The sequence below is a fragment of the Arvicola amphibius genome, chromosome 8, assembly GCF_903992535.2.
Source record: "Arvicola amphibius chromosome 8, mArvAmp1.2, whole genome shotgun sequence".
NCBI classification, from domain to species: Eukaryota; Metazoa; Chordata; class Mammalia; order Rodentia; family Cricetidae; genus Arvicola; species Arvicola amphibius.
Window position 1 is genome coordinate 3,321,007 of NC_052054.1, and position 5,524 is coordinate 3,326,530.

Consider the following 5,524-nt stretch of genomic DNA (forward strand, 5'->3'; position numbering starts at 1 on the left):
GTGGTTCTGAGAGAACACCTTGTAAGGTATTAAAAGCCACTCCTGGGATGATTAGAACACAGTGATGGAGAGACACACTTCGCTTGGTTCTCATTGTCTTGGAGAGGGCACGGTGTTAAGGAGAGCGAGATATACTGCAGCGAAGTGCTGGGTGTGACCTGAGCGTGATTTTCTCCCAACTCCACAGTTCTCATGGGCAGCAAGTGATGTCATCACAGCTGTGGGATGAAGGGCTCATCTTGGGAGTCACATGGGTCCCTTCACTCCTGGATACCAATTCCCAGGAATTCAGGACCACCATTTTTTCCTTCCTCCCTCCCTCCCTCCTTTCCTTTCTCCCTCCCTTCCTCCCTCCCTCCCTCCCTCCCTCCCTCCCTCCCTCCCTCCCTCCATTCCTTTACTTTCTTTCCCCCCAAGACTGGGTCTCACCATGTATTCCTGGCTGTCCTGGGACTCACTATGTAGACCAGGCTGGCCTTAAATTCACAGAAGACCACATGCCTCTACTTTCCAAGTGCTGGGATTAAGGGGTATGCCAGCATACCTGGCCCGGGCCACCATACCACATTTTTGGGCAGCAATGAGATCACAGGAGAGTGTTTCACAGCTCACGCCCAGTGCATGGAGATGCTGGTCTTTCTCAAGGCGGAGGCGCTTAAGGTACACACCAAGCCTACGTCCTTCTCTAGTAACCACCAAACAACTCTTCCTTTTTATGGAACTTTCAGGCTTAAATGTGAGTGTGAAACACCATACAAAAACCGAGAACACAGCCAGGAATGTAGTTTGCCATTTAAATGTTTATATTCTTTGTGAAATTCTTCACAAACTAATATCATGGTGATAAAAAGAAAAGAAAAATGCATATTCAAGCATTCACCCCACACAGTACACAGTGCAGTGAAGCTCAGCTCTGGACGGACAGAGGAGAGGAGGAAACACGGGTTACTGAGTCAAGCAAAGCCTGGGATGGATGTCCTGCCCTGAGCGTTAGCGGCTCTGAGCCAAGATAGGCTGTGACTTAGCCATGGCAGGCCTGGCCTTCACAGAAGAGTCAGTGGGGGACTCGGGTCCACTTGAGTTTTCTCCAGAGCAGAGACGGCGGTCCTGGGAAGGGCATAGCAGGTAGAGGCCTAGGCCTGTCTGGACACCTCTGGGCTGCATGTACCGAACTAGTCATGTGAGAGGCCGGGTATCGACTGCTTGATACACCTAAGCTCATTTAGTATTTAAATCGACTTTCAGCATTAATAAGTACTGTTTCATATAGTTCTTTTTTTAAGTTTTTAAAATTTATTTACTATGTATACAGTGTTCTGCCTGCATGTATGCCTGTGGACCAGAAGAGGGCACCAGATCTCATTACAGATGGTTGTGAGCCACAACATTTGGGTGCTGGGAATTGAACTCAGGGCCTTAGGAACATTAGCCAGCACTCTTAACCTGAGAGCCATCTCTCCAGCCCTTCATACAGTTCTTGATATTGTGATTTGAAGTTTACAGAGGAGAGAACAAAGGCTCCAATAAAAACATGCCTGTGGCTGTATTGCATATTCTAGAGCCAGGCATGTCTGTGATTCGAGTACCCTATACCACACTACCCTCCACTGAGATACTCTTTCTAACTCTCGGCTGTGCCTTTAAGTGCAATTCCCATCAGTCTGAAATGAAAGGGGCTTTTAGAGGTTTTCAGCATTCTCTATGAAAGAAAGCATTTGGATAAGAGAAAGCTGAAAATATGGGTGTCTCGTGAATGCCTTCTTCAGAAGAGACACAGGGAGCTTTGGACATGGCCCTGTTGGGCCCTGTAACCTTCTTAAGATTGATGTTCTTCAGTGAGCAAGAGGGCTGAGGAGGGGACTAGTTACTGAAGCCATGGGGCTGACTGGTGTGCAAAGGAGAAACTATAAGGGAATATTGTTACAATTTGAGAGTTCTGCAAATGAAAGAGAATTTTTAATATCTTCATAGTTGTCACTGTGTTCTTTAAAATGTGTGACTGTATGCATGTCTTTAAGGCCACCACTGCGGGGTGGGCATTTTATTGTAACTTTAAAACATGGGATCCCAGACTGGAGAGATGGCTCAGTGGTTAAGAGCACTGCCTGTTCTTCCAGGGGTCCTGAGTTCAATTCCCAGCAACCACAGGGTGGCTCACATCCATCTGTAATGAGATCTGATGCCTTCTGGTGTTCAGGTATGATGCAGATAGACTACTATGTGTGTGTGTGTGTTTATATAAACATGTTATATATGTATATATTTTGGTATATAGTATTGTATATATACATATATCATATATATTATATGTAACAGTGCTTATATATGCTTTTATATATAAATATACCTTATATAAACATATAATCACTGTATACATAATAAATAAGTCTTTAAAAACAAAACAAAGCATGGGACCCCAGGAAACACGCAGTGGTGTGGAAGAAAGACTGTAAGGAGTGTCAGCCATGCCCTGGCTCTCGCAGAGACCATCCGACATGAGATCTGGGAGTCGAGGTATGAGAAAAGAAGGCTTTTGGTTTTGTTTTGGTTCTTGCTCTCCTTTACTATAGTATCCAGGCTTGGAAAACAAGTAGTTAAGGAAACACAGAAGCAGATGGATCCTGCATAGCTGCATCCACATCACCTCTGAGCCTTTTCTGACTGAAGAGGAAGAATTTTGCTATGAGAGTCGACCTGCAGCCACTCGTAGAGATCAGCACTCACCGTTCCTCCCAGGAACAAACGAGACACTGGAGGGACCTGTGAAGAGTGTCTCTTCAGACCCTGGGCCTCCAGGAACCAGGCCTGCTGGCCAAGGTGCTGGAGTTTTGTGAATGGACCACACAACCTCCTGAGAGGAGTCGAGCAAAACAGGGCTCCCCCTAATTTCAAAGGACTTCCAAGATTCAGCACCCTGTGTCTCAGCTCCCTCTAGCTCACCCCTGCATGGCTCAGCTCCCTCTAGCTCACCCCTGCATGGCTTAATTCCTTCCTGCTCATCCCTTGCATGGCTCAGCCCCATGACCTAGAACTCCACAGCTCAACCCCCCATAGCTTGGTATCTCACGGCTGATCCCTCTCCACCATGCTCAGCCCCATGTGAATCAAGCGCTCATGGGATATTCCCCTCCCCATCCCCCCAGTGGCTCAGTCTCTCAGTGTCAGAGCTCTCTTCATGGTGCAGCCCAGATGGCATTGACTCGTCCCGAGTTGCAGTTCAGCCTCCATGAGCACAGCGCTGGTCTCCCCACTGTCAGCAGGCCTGGAGAAGCCTGGGGAGCCCCACCCGTCCTACAGACATTTGAAGCAGGAAACTCGATATGGATGTGAGTTGTTTGTTATTGTAGGAATGCCTGTCCTTTCTAAGGGCTCACTCCCAGCCCAGACTGGGACCTGCTTAAGTGCATTGTTTAGTTTTGGTTTTTTTAGAACTGTCTTATGATAGAAGGACCATGTTCATGTTTATGAAATACCCAGTAGGGAACCTGGCAGAGTCACTGGAGACAGCATGCCTTGGTGCACACAGGAGGGAGGAGAGAGCGGGGCAGGGGCCACCCAGGCAACACACCCTGAGAAAGGTGTGGAGCCAGGCCAGGACTTAACAGGATTTAATGAGGGGAGGGAGAGAGAGTGCCTGGGTCAGGGTTCAGGGTGTGTCAGGAAATAAGTGAGGTTTTTTTTTATGACTCTAGAGTTGGCCCCACAGTTTCCCCGTAATATTGTTTTTCTCTTTGAAAGGAAACGAGATCAGCTGAGATTTCTGTAACTTTTTTTTTTTAACAGAAAAGAAATCAGTTGCTGCTCTCTGTTCACAGGAATGCGAGGCCAGCCTAGTTCAATATTTGAAGTTCATGTGAGCCTGAGGGTCTTGTTCCACATTGAGAATTTCTTTCTTTTTCTAAGTAGCTGATGAATTTTAGAAATAAGCAATGTGTGTTCTGTTTGCATCCGAAGTCATGGAGTGCTGGTTTAGGCTCCTTGCCATGCCCAGGGATGCGCACAGCAGGCATCGCTAAGGCATCTGGGGCAGACAGGCCTCCACTCACCTCACCAGCCTGGGGAGGGGGCTCACTAGTAACAGGACAGGGGGACAGACGTGGTCCTGATGTGGGGACCCTATCCGCGGGCAGACCTCTGATTCCAGTGAAGGGTTCAGGCATCCCTCCTAAGCTGTCCTGTTCTCAGAAGGTTAAGATGTAGGATGTGACTCTACCTCAGAAGGAAAAGAGGAAGAAATATTTTATCAGAGAATTTTTAAAGCATTCAGCTCTCTCCCCCAGCCCGGCAAGATGCCCAAGGGAAAGAAGGCCAAGGGGAAGAAGGTGGCCCCGGCCACAGCTGTCATGAAGAAGCAGGAGGCGAAGAAGGTGGTGAATCCTTTGTTTGAGAAGAGGCCTAAGAACTTTGGCATTGGGCAGGACATCCAGCCCAAGAGAGATCTCACACGCTTCGTCAAATGGCCCCGCTACATCAGGCTGCAGTGGCAGAGGGCCATCCTCTATAAGCGGCTCAAAGTTCCTCCTGCCATTAACCAGTTCACCCAGGCCCTGGACCGGCAAACAGCTACCCAGTTGCTTAAACTTGCCCAAAGTACAGGCCAGAGACCAAGCAGGAGAAGAAGCAAAGGCTGCCGGCCTGTGCTGAGAAGAAAGCTGCCGGCAAAGGGGATGTACCAACTAAGAGACCACCTGTCCTTCCAGCAGGCGTCAATACAGTCACCACCGTGGTGGAGAACAAGAAGGCTCAGCTGGTGGTGACTGCCCATGACGTAGACCCCATTGAGCTGGTGGTCTTCCTGCCCGCCCTGTGTCGGAACATAGGGGTCCCCTACTGCATCATCAAGGGAAAGGCCAGGCTGGGGCGGCTGGTCCATAGGAAGGCGTGCACCACTGTTGCCTTTACACAGGTTAACTTGGAAGACAAGGGTGCTCTGGCCAAGCTGGTGGAAGCTATTAGGACCAATTACAACGACAGACATGATGAGATCCCCCGCCACTGGGGAGGCAACGTCCTGGGTCCTAAATCTGTGGCTCAAATTGCCAAGCTGGAAAAGGCAAAGGCCAAAGAACTCGCCACTAAACTGGGTTAAATGTACTGCTGAGTTTTCTGTACATAAATATAATTATAAAACTTCAAAAAAAAAGCATTCAAGCCTACAAGCAAGAGAGCCGCCACCTGGCTGCCTCATCTTGGCCGTTGTAAGCTGCTGCAACAGTTTGCTCAGAAACTTTGTGACATGTAGGACCCCGTCCTCTTGGGCTTCTCTGTCCTACTCCTAGGATTTTCCTACAGAAGGCAGACTCTGGAACGAGTGCTGGCTTTATTTCCTAAACATTTTACAGCATTATGACAGGCTATATTTTATATTTTTATAAGTATTTTTTATAACCAATATAAGAAATGAATAATACAACATTTGAACAGTAAGTTTCCCCAAGGAAATGCACAGAACATTGGGATAAAAACTCTGAGTGCTTCAGAGGGCTGGTTGGATCATGTGTTCACTTAAATCTATAATAAAACA

General features: G+C 47.9%; 1 pseudogene; it reads left to right on the top strand.

Annotated features, from left to right (window-relative positions):
* Positions 1-4,283: 4,283 nt before the first annotated feature.
* On the top strand, positions 4,284-5,089 carry LOC119821166 (annotated as a pseudogene).
* Positions 5,090-5,524: the final 435 nt, after the last annotated feature.